Source organism: Eubalaena glacialis, chromosome X, assembly GCF_028564815.1.
Source record: "Eubalaena glacialis isolate mEubGla1 chromosome X, mEubGla1.1.hap2.+ XY, whole genome shotgun sequence".
Lineage (NCBI taxonomy): Eukaryota > Metazoa > Chordata > Mammalia > Artiodactyla > Balaenidae > Eubalaena > Eubalaena glacialis.
In genome coordinates this window covers 96,600,299-96,618,242 of record NC_083736.1, presented here as the reverse complement: position 1 = coordinate 96,618,242, position 17,944 = coordinate 96,600,299, and positions in this window count along the sequence as shown.

The window sequence follows — 17,944 nt, the reverse complement described above, 5'->3', positions numbered from 1 at the left end:
ACCCCAAAGTTAGCAGAAGGAAAGAAATCATACAGATCAGATCAGAAATAAATGAAAAAGAAATGAAGGAAACAATAGCAAAGATCAATAAAACTAAAAGCTGGTTCTTTGAGAAGATAAACAAAATTGATAAACCATTAGCCAGACTCATCAAGAAAAAAAGGGAGAAGACTCAAATCAATAGAATTAGAAATGAAAAAGGAGAAGTAACAACTGACCCTGCAGAAATACAAAGGATCATGAGAGATTACTACAAGCAACTATATGCCAATAAAATGGACAACCTGGGAGAAATGGACAAATTCTTAGAAAAGTAAAACTTTGTAAGACTGAACCAGGAAGAAATAGAAAATATAAACAGACCAATCACAAGCACTGAAGTTGAAACTGGGATTAAAAATCTTCCAATAAACAAAAGCCCAGGACCAGATGGCTTCACAGGTGAATTCTATCAAACATTTGGAGACGAGCTAACACCTATCCTTCTCAAACTCTTCCAAAACATAGCAGAGGGAGGAACACTCCCAAACTCATTCTACGAGGCCACCATCACCCTGATACCAAAGCCAGACAAAGATGTCACAAAAAGGAAAACTACAGACCAATATCACTGATGAACATAGACGCAAAATCCTCTACAAAATACTAGCAAACAGAATCCAACAGCACATTAAAAGGATCATACACCATGATCAAGTGGGCTATCCCAGGAATGTAAGAATTCTTCAATATACACAAATCAATCAATGTGATACATCATATTAACAAACTGAAGGATAAAAAACATATGATAATCTCAGTAGATGCAGAGAAAGTTTTTGACAAAATTCAACACCGATTTATGATAAACACTCTCCAGAAAGTGGGCATAGAGGGAACCTACCTCAACATATTAAAGGCTATATATTACAAACCCACAGCCAACATCATTCTCAGTGGTGAAAAACTGAAACCATTTCCTCTAAGATCTGGAACAAGACAAGGTTGCCCATTCTCACTGCTATTATTCAACATAGTTCTGGAAGCTTTGGCACAGCAATCAGAGAAGAAAAAGAAATAAAAGAAATCCAAATCAGAAAAGAAGAAGTAAAACTGTCACTGTTTGCAGATGACATGATACTATACATAGAGAACCCTAAAGATGCTACCAGAAAACTACTAGAGCTAATCAATGAATTTGGTAAAGTAGCAGGATACAAAATTAATGCACAGAAATCTCTTTCATTCCTATACAGTAATGACAAAAAATCTGACAGAGAAACTAAAGAAAAATTCCCATTTACCACTGCAACAAAAAGAATAAAATATCTAGGAATAAACCTACCAAAGAAGGCAAAAGACTTATACTCAGAGAACTATAAAACACTGATGAAATAAATCAACAATGACATAAACAGATGGAGAAATATACCTTGTTCTTGGATTGGAAGAATCAACATTGTGAAAATGACTATACTACCCAAAGCAATCTACAGATTCAATGCAATCCCTATCAAACTACCAATGGCATTCTTCACATCACTAATTATTAGAGAAATGCAAATCAAAACTATAATGACGTATCACCTCACGCCAGTCAGAATGGCCATAATCAAAATATCTAGAAACAATAAACACTGGAAAGGGTGTGGTGAAAAGAGAACGCTCCTGCACTGTTGGTGGGAATGTAAATTGATACAACCACTATGGAAAACAATATGGAGGTTCCTTAAATAACTAAAAATTGAACTACCATATGACCCAGCAATCCCATTACTGGGCATATACCCTGAGAAAACCATAATTCAAACAGAGACATGTACCAAAATGTTCATTGCAGCACTATTTACAATAGCCAGGACATGGAAGCAACCTAAGTGTCCATCGATAGATGAATAGATAAAGAAGATGTGGCACATGTATGCAATGGAATATTATTCAGCCATAAAAAGAAATGAAATTGAGTTATTTGTAATGAGGTGGATGGACCTAGAGTCTGTCATACAAAGTGAAGTGAGTCAGAAAGAGGAAAACAAATACCATATGCTAACACATATATATGTAATCTAAAAAAAAAATGGTTCTGATGAACCTAGGGGCAGGACAGGAATAAAGACACAGACGTAGAGAATAGACTTGAGGACACAGAGAGGGGGAAGGGTAAGCTGTGACGAAGTGAGAGAGTAGCATTGACATATATACACTACCAAATGTAATATAGATAGCTAGTGAGAAGCAGCTGCATAGCACAGGATGATCAGCTCAGTGCTTTGTGACCACCTAGAGGCGTGGGATAGGGTGGGTGGGAGGGAGGCGCAAGAGGGAGGGGATATGGGGATATATGTATACACATAACTGATTCACATTGTTACACAGCAGAAACTAACACAACATTGTAAAGCAATTATACTCTAATAAAGATGTTTAAAAATGCAATTAAAAAAATTTATTTTAAAATTACCTTACCAAATTCTGGTAAATATTAGAGCTACACTCTCGACTTTAAACCTCACTCAGAACGTACAAATGAGATCCTGGGAAAACTGGCAGAAGCTGGGAGAAGCTGGCTAAAGGTGAAAATTCTTACCAGAGTCAGCTCTCCTAGATCTCTGTCTCTAGTACCTGGTAGAGACAGGAAAATAAAATATATTTTGCATCCTCTTTGAGGATGCCTCTTGAGTCCAAGGGGTTGTTCAATACTGCCAGAACTATCTACTGTTTGTCCTGACTGAAAACCTGGCAAGATATTTAACATGACTTTTTATTTTAAATAAATTTATTTATCTATTTATTTATGTTTGGCTGTGTTGGGTCTTTGCTGCTGCATGCAGGCTTTCTCTAGTTGCGACAAGCAGGGGCTATTCTTCATTGCAGTGCACGCTTCTCATTGTGGTGGCCTCTCTTGTTGCAGATCACGGGCTCTATGCACGCGGCCTTCAGTAGTTGTGGCACGCGGGCTCAGTAGTTGTGGCTCGTGGGCTCTAGAGCACAGCCTCAATATTTGTGGCGTGTGGGCTTAGTTGCTCCATGGCATGTGGGATCTTCCCAGACCAGGGCTCGAACCGGTGTCCCCTGCCTTGGCAGGCGGATTCTTAACCACTGCGCCACCAGGGAAGCCCTAACATGACTTTTTTTGGTACCTCTATGGTCAAAAGTTGGCCAGAGATTGGAAGCTGATATTCAGAGCCTGATAGGAATTTTTTAAAACCTTCTCCCTTAAGCAAATTGAAAATAATATAGTTGGATGGTTAGATCAACCTATGATGTCATTTAAGCTGCAACCCAATTCCTTGAGGAATTAAAAGCAGCTGTCCTTATCTTACAAAGCTTTGCAAAACCAAAAATGTAACTTCAGAAACAATTCAAAGTCCTTCTTGGAGGAACTTACATTCTTTCCCTGTGCCTTTAAGATATAAGTATTTTACCTGGTCTCCTCTGAGAATTCTTATCTAGACCATCCCAAATCCCTAAGACTAAAAGAAGAAAAAAGGAAGAAAGAGGCTTTTTAAAACACACAAACTGCTCCACAGTTTCCATAAGATTATTATCAAGGACAAATACAAAATTTAAGTGTCTTCTCCACAAATATTAGAAGAAAAAACTTTAGTCAACTGAGCAGGTTAACTTAAATTACTCCAACTGTTTTTTTATAGCTAGTGAGTTTTACATTATCATACCTGTTTCATGGCTAAAATTTTAAAGTGAAACTATAATGTCTCTGCATCTATCTGTACGTTTATGTGTATCTATATATGTATGTTGTAGATGTGTAGTATTTTCTACCTCCAGACGGTATTACTAAAATTATTTTGTAAAAAAGTTGTATTTAATTAACTTAAACAAGCATTTATATAAATTTAGGATTCATAAAAAGTCTCAAAAATATAATATAAACTAACCCAAATGCCTTTCAGGTCCACATGATCAGGCAAAATATTCGGTATTAAACCTGTTTTAGGGTCTTCCCTGGTGGTCCAGTAGTTAAGACTCTGCCCTTCCAATGCAGTGGGCACAGGTTTGATCCCTGGTCAGGGAACTAAGATCCCACATGCCACGCAGCATGGCCAAAAAAAAAAAATCTATTTTAAGTTCGCTGGTTTGATTAAAATAGACATGTCTTAGAGTTAACAACATTGAATATAATGCAAACACACAACTTTTATTCTACCTGGGAAAGAAATTTGATGTGTGGTCAGGACTGGCTAAGATTGGAATGAATTTAATTTAGTAAATGAGTTTTAATGTCAAAAATAAGCTGCTGCAAAATTAGAATTTGATTTTTCTCTCTGGTAAAAGAACAAAGTTTTATTGGACAATTGGTCTTCTCTTGATAGTAGGAGATTGTAAAAGGTTTCTCTTTACCTTGTCAGTAATCTGCCTAGGAAAAACAAAGATCTTGTCTCTTGTCAAAATAATCACCTATGGGGGAGGAGCTTCAAGATGGCAGAAGAGTAAGACGTGGAGATCATCTTGCTCCCCACAAATACATCAGAAATACATCTACATGTGGAACAACTCCTACAGAACACCTACTGAACACTGGCAGAAGACCTCAGACCTCCCAAAAGGCAAGAAACTCCCCACGTACCTGGGTAGGGTAAAAGAGAAAAGAAAAAACAGAGACAAAAGAAAAGGGACAGGACCTGCACCAGTGGGAGGGAGCTGTGAAGGAGAAAAGGTTTCCACACACTAGGAAGCCCCTTTGCGGGCAGAGACTGCGGGTGGCGGAGGGGGGAAGCTTCAGAGCCATGGAGGAGAGCGCAGCCACAGGGGTGCGGAGGGCAAAGCGGAGAGATTCCAGCACAGAGGATCGGTGCCGACCAGCACTCACCAACCCGACGTGCTTGTCTGCTCACCCGCCGGGATGGGCGGGGGCTGGGAGCTGAGGCTTGGGCTTCGGTTGGATCCCAGGGAGAGGACTGGGGTTGGCGGCGTGAACACAGCCTGAAGGGGTTACTGAACCACAGCTAGCCAGGAGGGAGTGTGGGAAAAAGTCTGGAGCTGCCGAAGAGACAAGAGACTCTTTCTTGCCTCTTTGTTTCCTGGTGCGCAAGAAGAGGGGATTAAGAGCGCTGCTTAAAGGAGCTCCAGAGAAGGGCGCAAGCTGTGGCTATCAGCGCGGACCCCAGAGACAGGCATGAGACGCTAAGGCTGCTGCTGCAGCCACCAAGAAGCCTGTGTGCGAGCACAGGTCACTATCCACACGTCCCCTCCTGGGAGCCTGTGCAGCCCGCCACTGCCAGGGTCCCGTGATCCAGGGACAACTTCCCCGGGAAAACACATGGCGCGCCTCAGGCTGGTGCAACGTCACGCCGGCCTCTGCCGCCGCAGGCTCGCCCTGCACTCCGTACTCCTCCCTCCCCCCGGCCTGAGTGAGCCAGAGCCCCCGAAGCAGCTGCTCCTTTAACCCCGTCCTGTCTGAGCAAAGAACAGACGTCCTCAGGCGACCTACACGCAGAGGCGGGTCCAAATCCAAAGCTGAACCCCGGGAGCTGTGCGAACAAAGAAGAGAAAGGGAAATCTCTCCCAGCAGCCTCAGGAGCAGCGGATTAAATCTCCATAGTCAACTTGATGTACCCTGCATCTGTAGAATACCTGAATAGACAACGAATCATCCCAAAATAAGGAGGTTAACTTTGGGAGCAACGATATGTATATATTTTTTTCCCTTTTTCACTTTTTGTGAGTGTGTATGGGTATGCTTCTGTGTGTGATTTTGTCTTTATAGCTTAACTTTTACCATTTGTCTTAGGGTTCTGTCTGCCCGATTTTTTTCGTTTTTTTTTTTCTTAGTACAGTTTTCAGCACTTGTTATCATTGGTGGATTTGTTTTTTGGTTTGGTTGTTCAATTCTTTCTTTCTTTCTTTTTTTTAATTACTTTAAAAAAATTTTTAATAATTATTTTTTGCTTTTTATTTTAATAACTTTTTAATTTAATTTAATTTAATTTTATTTTATTTTACCTTTTTCTTTCTTCCTTTCCTTTTTTCTCCCTTTTATTCTGAGCCGTGTGGGTGACAGGCTCTTGGTGCTCCAGCCAGGCGTCAGGGCTGTGCCTCTGAGGTGGGAGAGCCAAGTTCAGGACATTGGCCCACCAGAGACCTCCCAGCTCCACGTGATATCAAACGGTGAAAATCTCCCAGAGATCTCCATCTCAATGCCAAGACCCAGGTCCACTCAATGACCAGCAAGCTACAGTGCTGCACACCCGAAGCCAAACAACTAGCAAGACAGGAACACAACCCCACCCATTAGCAGAGAGGCTGCCTAAAATCATAATAAGGCCACAGACACCCCAAAACACACCACCAGACATGGACCTGCCCACCAGAAAGACAACATCCAGCCTCATCCACCAGAACACAGGCACTAGTCCCCTCCACCAGGAAGCCTACACAACCCCCTGAACCAACCTCAGCCACTGGGGGCATACACCAAAAACAAAGGGAACTATTAACCTGCAGCCAGCAAAAAGGAGACCCCAAACACAGTAAGTTAAGCAAAATGAGAAGACAAAGAAACACAGAGCACATGAAGGAACAAGGTAAAAACCCACCAGAACTAACAAATGAAGAGGAAATAGGCAGTCTACCAGAAAAAGAATTCAGAATAATGATAGAGAAGATGATACAAAATCTTGGAAATAGAATGGAGAAAATACAAGAAGTGTTTAACAAGAAACTAGAAGAACTAAAAAGCAAATAAACAATCATGAACAAGACAATAAATGAAATTTAAAATTCTCTAGAAGGGATCAATAGCAGAATAACTGAGGCAGAAGAATGGATAAGTGACCTGGAAGATAAAATAGTGGAAGTAACTACTGCAGAGCAGAATAAAGGAAAAAGAATGAAATGAATTGAGGACAGTCTCAGGGACCTCTGGGCCAATATTAAACGCACCAACATTCGAATAATAGGGGTCCCAGAAGAAGAAGAGAAAAAGAAACGGACTGAGAAAATATTTGAAGAGATTATAGTTGAAAACTTCCCTAATGTGGGTAAGGAAATAGTTAATCAAGTCCAGGAAGCACAGAGAGTCCCATACAGGATAAATACAAGGAGAAACACGTCAAGACACATATTAATCAAACTAAAAAAATTAAATAGAAAAAATATTATTAAAAGCAGCAAGGGAAAAACAACAAATAACATACAAGGGAATCCCCATAAGGTTAACAACTGATCTTTCAGCAGAAACTCTGCAAGCCAGAAGGGAGTGGCAGGATATACTTAAAGTGATGAAGGAGAAAAACCTACAACCAAGACTAATCTACCCAGCAAGGATCTCATTCAGATTTGATGGAGAAATTAAAACCTTTACAGACAAGCAAAAGCTGAGAGAGTTCAGCACCACCAAACCAGCTTTACAACAAATGCTAAAGGAACTTCTCTAGGCAAGAAACACAAGAGAAGGAAAACACCTACAATAACAAATCCAAAACAATTAAGAAAATGGGAATAGGAATACACATATCGATAATTACCCTAAATGTAAATGGATTAAATGCTTCAACTAAAAGACATAGACTGGCTGAATGGATACAAAAACAAGACCCATATATATGATGTCTACAAGAGACCCACTTCAGACCCAGGGACACATACAGACTGAAAGTGAGAGGATGGAAAAAGATATTCCATGCAAATGGACATCAAAAGAAAGCTGGAGTAGCAATTCTCATATCAGACAAAATAGACTTTAAAATAAAGACTATTACAAGAGACAAAGAAGGACACTAGATAATGATCAAGGGATCAATCCAAGAAAAAGATATAACAATTGTAAATATTTATGCACCCAAAATAGGAGCACCTCAATACATAAGGCAAATACTAACAGCCATAAAAGGCAAAATCGACAGTAGCACAATCATAGTAGGGGACTTTGACACCCCACTTTCACCAATGGACAGACCATCCAAAATGAAAATAAATAAGGAAACACAAACTTTAAATGATACATTAAAAAGATGGACTTAATTGATATTTATAGGACATTCCATCCAAAAACAACAGAATACACTTTCTTCTCAAGTGCTCATGGAACATTCTCCAGGATAGATCGTATCTTGAGTCACAAGTCAAGCCTTGGTAAATTTAAGAAAATTGAAATCGTATCAAGTATCTTTTCTGACCACAACACTATGAGACTAGATATCAATTACAGGAAAAGATCTGTAAAAAATACAAACACATGGAGGCTAAACAATACAATACTTAATAACCAAGAGATCATTGAAGAAATCAAAGAGAAAATCCAAAAATACCTAGAAACAAATGACAATGAAAACACGATGACCCAAAACCTATGGGATGCAGCAAAAGCAGTTCTAAGAGGGAAGTTTATAGCAATAGAATTCTACCTTAAGAAAAAAGAAACATGTCAAATAAACAACCTAACCTTACACCTAAAGCTATTAGAGAAAGAAGAACAAAAAAATCCCAAAGTTAGCAGAAGGAAAGAAATCATATAGATCAGATCAGAAATAAATGAAAAAGAAATGAAGGAAATGATAGCAAAGATCAATAAAACTAAAAGCTTGTTCTTTGAGAAGATAAACAAAATTGATAAACCATTAGCAAGACTCATCAAAAATAAAGGGAGAAGACTCAAAACAATAGAATTAGAAATGAAAAAGGGGAAATAACAACTGACAATGCAGAAATACAAAGGATCATGAGAGATTACTAAAAGCAACTATATGCCAATAAAATGGACAACCTGGAAGAAATGGACAAATTCTTAGAAATGCACAACCTTCCGAGACTGAACCAGGAAGAAATAGAAAATATGAACCGACCAATCACAAGCACTGAAACTAAAACTGTGATTTAAAATCTTCCAACAAACAAAAGCCCAGGACCAGATGGCTTCACAGGCGAATTCTATCAAACATTTAGAGAAGAGCTAACACCTATCCTTCTCAAACTCTTCCAAAACATAGCAGAGGGAGGAACACTCCCAAACTCATTCTATGATGCCACCATCACCCTGGTACCAAAATGAGACAAAGATGTCACAAAAAAAGAAAAATACAGGCCAATATCACTGATGAACATAGATGCAAAAATCCTCAACAAAATACTAGCAAACAGAATCCAACAGCACATTAAAAGGATCATACACCATGATAAAGTGGGGTTTATACCAGGAATGCAAGGATTCTACAATATACACAAATCAATCAATGTGATACACCATATTAACAAACTGAAGGAGAAAAACCATATGGTCAACTCAAAAGATGCAGAAAAATCTTTCAACAAAATTCAACACCATTTATGATAAAAACTCTACAGAAAGTAGGCATAGAGGGAGCCTACCTCAACATAATAAAGGCCATATAAGACAAACCCACAGCCAACATCATTCTCAATGGTGAAAAACTGAAACCATTTCCTCTAAGATCAGGAACAAGACAAGGTTGCCCACTCTCACCACTATTATTCAACATAGTTTTGGAAGTTTTAGCCACAGCAATCAGAGAAGAAAAAGAAATAAAAGAATCCAAATCAGAAAAGAAGAAGTAAAGCTGTTACTGTTTGCAGATGACATGATACTATACATAGGGAATCCTAAAGATGCTACCAGAAAACTACTAGAGCTAATCAATGATTTTGGTAAAGTACCAGGATACAAAATTAATGCACAGAAATCTCTTGCATTCCTATACACTAATGACGAAAAATCTGAAAGTGAAATTAAGAAAACACTCCCATTTACCATTGCAACAAAAAGAATAAAATACCTAGGAATAAACCTACCTAAGGAGACAAAAGACCTGTATGCAGAAAATTATAAGACACTGATGAAAGAAATTAAAGATGATACAAATAGATGGAGAGATATACCATGTTCTTGGACTGAAGAATCAACATTGTGAAAATGACTATACCACCCAAAGCAATCTACAGATTCAGTGCAATCCCTATCAAACCACCACTGGCATTTTTCACAGAACTAGAACAAAAAATTTCACAATTTATATGGAACCACAAAAGACTCCGAATGGCCAAAGCAATCCTGAGGAAGAAAAATGGAACTGGAGGAATCAGGCTCCTGGACTTCAGATTATACTACAAATCTACAGTAATCAAGACAGTATGGTACTGGCACAAAAACAGAAATATAGATCAATGGAACAGGATAGAAAGCCCAGAGATAAACCCACACACATATGGTCACCTTATCTTTGATAAAGATGGCAAGAATATACAATGGAGAAAAGACATCCTCTTCAATAAGTGATGCTGGGAAAACTGGACAGCTACATGTAAAAGAATGAAATTAGAACACTCCTTAACACCATACACAAAAATAAACTCAAAATGGATTAAAGACCTAAATGTAAGGCCAGACACTGTCAAAGTCTTAGAGGAAAACATAGGCAGAATACTCTATGACATAAATCACAGCAAGATCCTTTTTGACCCACCTCCTAGAGAAATGGAAATAAAAACAAAAATAAACAAATGGGACCTAATGAAACTTAAAAGCTTTTGCAAAGCAAAGGAAACCATAAACAAAACGAAAAGACAACCCTCAGAATGGGAGAAAATATTTGCAAATGAAGCAACTGACAAAGGATTAATCTCCAAAATTTAAGCAGCTCATGCAGCTCAATAACAAAAAAACAAACAACCCAATCCCAAAATGGGCAGAAGACCTAAATAGACATTTCTCCAAAGAAGAGATACAGATTGCCAACAGACACATGAAAGAATGCTCAACATCATTAATCATTAGAGAAATGCAAATCAAAACTACAATGAGATATCATCTCACACTGGTCAGAATGGTCATCGTCAAAAAATCTACAAACAATAAATGCTGGAGAGGGTGTGGAGAAAAGGGAACCCTCATACACTGTTGGTGGGAATGTAAATTGATACAGCCACTATGGAGAACAGTATGGAGGTTCCTTTAAAAAGTAAAACTAGAACTACCATACAACCCAGCAATCCCACTACTGGGCATATACCCTGAGAAAACCATAGTTCAAAAAGAGTCATGTACCACAGTGTTCACTGCAGGTCTATTTACAATAGCCAGGACATGGAAGCAACCTAAGTGTCCATCAATAGATGAATGGATAAAGAAGATGTGGCACATATATACAATGGAATATTACTCAGCCATAAAAAGAAACGAAATTGAGTTATTTGTAGTGAGGTAGATGGACCTAGAGTCTGTCATACAGAGTGAAGTAAGTCAGAAAGAGAAAAACAAATACCGTATGCTAACACATATATATGGAATCTAAAAAAAAACAAAACAAAATGGTCATGAAGAACCTAGGGGCAAGACGGGAATAAAGACGGAGACCTACTAGAGAACGTACTTGAGGACACAGGGAGGGGGAAGGGTAATCTGGGACAAAGTGAGAGAGAGGTAGTGTATATATGGACATATAAACACTACCAAATGTAAAATAGATACCTAGTGGGAAGCGGTCGCATAGCACAGGGAGATCAGCTCGGTGCTTTGTGACCAGCTAGAAGCGTGGGATAGGGAGGGTGGGAGGGAGGGAGACGCAAGAGGGAAGAGATATGCGGATATATGTATATGTATAACTGATTCCCTTTGTTATAAAGCAGAAACTAACACATCATTGTAAAGCAATTATACTCCAATAAAAACGTTAAAAAAATAAAAAATAAAAAAAATAGATAATCACCTATGCTCCCTGTTGTCTTTATCAGGTCTTTGATTATTTAAACCTGGTACTCTTGATATTAAAAGACCTACGTTTTGCTCAGAACTATGTAATTCCAGTTATTATCTTAAAATATTGTATGTTACAGAAATAACCAAATTTCTTTGTCAATTCCATTATAGTGATTTCTCATCAGATCTTTAATAATGGGCATTTTTAAATTCTGAGTCACAGATTCCAACAGGAGTTACTAGGAAGTGTTCATGACTCAAAAATAGTTCCCTTTGACAGATTTCTACTTCTTGGTTGAGTGTAAATGCAAATGAGTCTATGATCAGGAACCCCTCCTTAACTCTTCAAAATATTGCAGAATGCATTGCTAAACAATAATAGCTGCCCAAGAAAAATCCTTAATACTCTCTGGCCAAAAGATAGCCTACTTGATAATAGGATAGCCTTGATTATCTTTTAGCTGAGTAAGGAGGTGTCTGTGCTGTGGCCAACACCACCTACTACATCTGGATTAACCCTTCTGGGGAAGTTGAAACTCAGTTACATAAAATCACTGAGCAAGCCACTTCACTTAAAAAGGTAACTCCTTCAACAGGGTCTATCTTTGACTTATTTGATTTTGATTGGCTTGAACCTTGGGAATCATGGCTCTAAAGGGCACTCTAGATATTGGGAATTATCCTGTTTAAAATAGTCACACAGTAATCTCCCTGTGTATTGTATTCCCTCAAAAGCTTTAAATGCATGTTCGCAGCCACTAACTACCAAGCAAATGATCTCCCTAAGACTGAAATGTCAGAAAAGAAATGAAGAGAATGACCAACTTAAAGATTGTGAAGCCATGACCTCTGAATATTACAGGGATTAAGCAGACATCATGACTTATGGATACCACATAAAGGAGCAACAAAAACTGCGAGGACTACAGAGTGGTAGCTGTGAGTGTTGCCAATGTCTTAAATTTTGATCATGTCTCTCAGTTAAGGTGAGAGTCTGATCAAAAAGGGGGGATTGTTAAAAAAAAGAAACAATAGGTCCAAAATGGAGTCACTTCTGCTAAGCCCCACGTCAGCAAACCAAGATTTGATACCTAACCTAATTCTTCTGCCTATAAAAGCCTTTTATTTTGTACAGCTCCTCAGAGTTCCTTTCTCTTTCCTAGATGGGATGCTGTCTGATTCGTGAATCATTCAATAAAGCCAATTAGATCTTTCAATTACTTGGTTGAATATTTGCTGTTTAACAATGGTTATAATAAAATAAATGACCATTCAATATAAGACTATTAATGCAAATGGTATGGCCACTATATAAAAGAGTAAAGTAGAATCTTACAAAATTAAATATGCAACTCCCATATGACCAAGAATTTGTACTTCTGGGTGTTTATCTGAGAGAAATGTAGACTTACATTCACATACGAAGCTGTACATGAACGTTTATAGCAGCTTTAATTTTAATAGACAAAAATTGGAAACAACCCAGATTTCCTTAAGTAGATGAATGGTTACACAAACTGTGGTACTCGTACCATTTTTTTTACTAAGAAAAAAAAAAGACACAAAACAACTTGGATGAACCTCCAGGGAATTGTGCTGAGTGCAAAAGCCAATTTCAAAGGTTACATACTGTATGATTCATTCTCAAAATGACAAGATTATGGAGATGGAGAACAGAGTAGTGGTTCCCAGTAGTTAGGGAGGGGGAACAGTAGAGATAACTGTGACTATAAAAGGGCAGCATGGATTTTCAAGCAGACTTGATAGAGTAAGGTGTTGTTGAGACCATCTGGGCTGAATAGGTGGCTGAACCCCGTTAGGGCCTCTTTATAAACTTTTGAGATTCTGGTGGGCGGCCCAGAGATTTACTCTTCTTGTGGCACCTAAGACAAGCCTCGTAGTTATGGAGGCTGGGAAGTCCAACATCAAGTTGCTGGCAGTTTCAGTGTCTGCCGTGTGGATGAAAGGCTCTTGGTGCTCCACCGACGCATCAGGGCTGTGCCTCTGAGGTGGGAGAGCCAACTTCAGGACACTGGTCCACAAGAGACCTCTCAGCGCAACGTAATACCAAACGGCGAAAACCTCTCAAAGATCTCCATCTCAACACCAAGACCCAGCTTCACTCAACGACCAGCAAGCTACAGTGCTGGACACCCTATGCCAAACAACTAGCAAAACAGGAACACAGCCCCATCCATTAGCAGAGAGGCTGCCTAAAATCATAATAAGGCCACAGATACCCCAAAATACACCACCAGACGTGGACGTGCCCACCAGAAAGACAAGAACCAGCCTCATCCACCAGAACACAGGCACTAGTTCCCTCCACCAGGAAGCCTACACAACCCACTGAACCAACCTTAGCCACTGGAGACAGATACCAAAAACAACGGGAACTACGAACCTGCAGCCTGTGAAAAGGAGACCCCAAACACAGTAAGATAAGCAAAATGAGACGACAGAAAAACACACAGCAGATGGAGGAACAGGGTCAAAACACACCAGACCTAACAAATGAAGAGGAAATAGGTAGTCTACCTGAAAAAGAATTCAGAATAATGATAGTAAGGATGATCCAAAATCTTGGAAATAGAATAGACAAAATGCAAGAAACATTTAACAAGGACGTAGAAGAACTAAAGAGGAACCAAGCAACGATGAAAAACACAATAAATGAAATTAAAAATACTCTAGATGGGATCAATAGCAGAATAACTGAGGCAGAAGAACGGATAAGTGACCTGGAAGATAAAATGGTGGAAATAACTACTGCAGAGCAGGATAAAGAAAAAAGAATGAAAAGAACTGAGGACAGTCTCAGAGACCTCTGGGACAACATTAAACGCACCAACATTCGAATTATAGGGGTCCCAGAAGAAGAAGAGAAAAAGAAAGGGACTGAGAAAATATTTGAAGAGATTATAGTTGAAAACTTCCCTAATATGGGAAAGGAAATAGTTAATCAAGTCCTGGAAGCACAGAGAGTCCCATACAGGATAAATACAAGGAGAAACACACCAAGACACATATTAATCAAACTGTCAAAAATTAAATATAAAGAAAACATATTAAAAGCAGCAAGGGAAAAACAACAAATAACACACAAGGGAATCCCCATAAGGTTAACAACTGATCTTTCAGCAGAAACTCTGCAAGCCAGAAGGGAGTGGCAGGATATACTTAAAGTGATGAAGGAGAAAAACCTACAACCAAGACTAATCTACCCAGCAAGGATCTCATTCAGATTTGATGGAGAAATTAAAACCTTTACAGACAAGCAAAAGCTGAGAGAGTTCAGCACCACCAAACCAGCTTTACAACAAATGCTAAAGGAACTTCTCTAGGCAAGAAACACAAGAGAAGGAAAACACCTACAATAACAAATCCAAAACATTTAAGAAAATGGGAATAGGAACATACATATCGATAATTACCTTAAATGTAAATGGATTAAATGCACCCACCAAAAGACACAGACTGGCTGAATGGATACAAAAACAAGACCCATATATATGCTGTCTACAAGAGACCCACTTCAGACCTAGAGACACATACAGACTGAAAGTGAGGGGATGGAAAAAGATATTCCATGCAAATGGAAATCAAAAGAAAGCTGGAGTAGCAATTCTCATATCAGACAAAATAGACTTTAAAATAAAGACTATTACAAGAGACAAAGAAGGACACTATATAATGATCAAGGGATCGATCCAAGAGGAAGGTATAACAATTGTAAATATTTATGCACCCAACATAGGAGCACCTCAATACATAAGGCAAATACTAACAGCCATAAAAGGGGAAATTGACAGCAACACAATCATAGTAGGGGACTTTAACACCCCACTTTCACCAATGGACAGATCATCCAAAATGAAAATCAATAAGGAAACACAAGCTTTAAATGATACATTAAACAAGATGGACTTAATTGATATTTATAGGACATTCCACTTAAAAACAACAGAATACACATTCTTCTCAAGTGCTCATGGAACATTCTCCAGGATAGATCATATCTTGGGTCACAAATCAAGCCTTGGTAAATTTAAGAAAATTGAAATCGTATCAAGTATCTTTTCCAATCACAATGCTATGAGACTAGATATCAATTACAGGAAAACATCTGTAAAAAATACAAACACATGGAGGCTACACAATACACTACTTAATAACGAAGTGATCACTGAAGAAATCAAAGGGGAAATCAAAAAATACCTAGAAACAAATGACAATGGAGACACGACGACCCAAAACCTATGGGACGCAGCAAAAGCAGTGCTAAGAGGGAAGTTTATAGCAATACAAGCCTACCTCAAGAAACAGGAAACATCTCGAATAAACAACCTAACCTTGCACCTGAAGCAATTAGAGAAAGAAGAACAAAAAAACCCCAAAGCTAGCAGAAGGAAAGAAATCATAAAGATCAGGTCAGAAATAAATGAAAAAGAAATGAAGGAAACAATAGCAAAAATCAATGAAACTAAAAGCTGGTTCTTTGAGAAGATAAACAAAATTGATAAACCATTAGCCAGACTCATCAAGAGAAAAAGGGAGAAGACTCAAATCAATAGAATTAGAAATGAAAAAGGAGAAGTAACCACTGACACTGCAGAAATACAAACGATCATGAGAGATTACTACAAGCAACTCTATGCTAATAAAATGGACAACCTGGAAGAAATGGACAGATTCTTAGAAATGCACAACCTGCCGAGACTGAACCAGGAAGAAATAGAAAATATGAACAGACCAATCACAAGCACTGAAATTGAAACTGTGATTAAAAATCTTCCAACACACAAAAGCCCAGGACCAGATGGCTTCACAGGTGAATTATATCAAACATTTAGAGAAGAGCTAACACCTATCCTTCTCAAACTCTTCCAAAATATTGCAGAGGGAGGAACACTCCCCAACTCATTCTACGAGGCCACCATCACCCTGATACCAAAACCAGACAAAGATGTCACAAAGAAAGAAAACTACAGGCCAATATCACTGAGGAACATAGATGCAAAAATCCTCAACAAAATACTAGCAAACAGAATCCAACAGCACATTAAAAGGATCATACACCATGATCAAGTGGGGTTTATCCCAGGAATGCAAGGATTCTTCAATATACACAAATCAATCAACGTGATACACCATATTAACAAATTGAAGGAGAAAAACCATATGATCATCTCAATAGATGCAGAGAAAGCTTTCAACAAAATTCAACACCCATTTATGATAAAAGCCCTGCAGAAAGTAGGCATAGAGGGAACTTCCCTCAACATAATAAAGGCCATATATGACAAACCCACAGCCAATATTGTCCTCAATGGTGAAAAACTGAAACCATTTCCACTAAGATCAGGAACAAGACAAGGTTGCCCACTCTCACCACTATTATTCAACATAGTTTTGGAAGTGTTAGCCACAGTAATCAGAGAAGAAAAAGAAATAAAAGGAATCCAAATCGGAAAAGAAGAAGTAAAGCTGTCACTGTTTGCAGATGACATGATACTATACATAGAGAATCCTAAAGATGCTACCAGAAAACTACTAGAGCTAATCAATGAATTTGGTAAAGTAGCAGGATACAAAATTAATACACAGAAATCGCTTGCATTTCTATACACTAATGACGAAAAATCTGAAAGTAAAATTAAGAAAACACTCCCGTTTACCATTGCAACAAAAAGAATAAAATATCTAGGAATAAACCTACCTAAGGAGACAAAAGACCTGTATGCAGAAAATTATAAGACACTGATGAAAGAAATTAAAGATGATACAAATAGATGGAGAGATATACCATGTTCTTGGATTGGAAGAGTCAACATTGTGAAAATGACTCTACTACCCAAAGCAATCTACAGATTCAATGCAATCCCTATCAAACTACCACTGGCATTTTTCACAGAACTAGAACAAAAAATTTCACAATTTGTATGGAAACACAAAAGACCCCGAATAGCCAAAGCAATCTTGAGAACGAAAAATGGAGCTGGAGGAATCAGGCTCCCCGACTTCAGACTATATTACAAAGCTACAGTAATCAAGACAGTTTGGTACTGGCACAAAAACAGAAATATAGATCAATGGAACAGGCTAGAAAGCCCAGAGATAAACCCATACACAGATGGTCACCTTATCTTTGATAAAGGAGGCAAGCATATACAGTGGAGAAAAGACAGCCTCTTCAATAAGTGGTGCTGGGAAAATTGGACAGATACATGTAAAAGTATGAAATTAGAACACTCCCTGACACCATACACAAAAATAAACTCAAAATGGATTAAA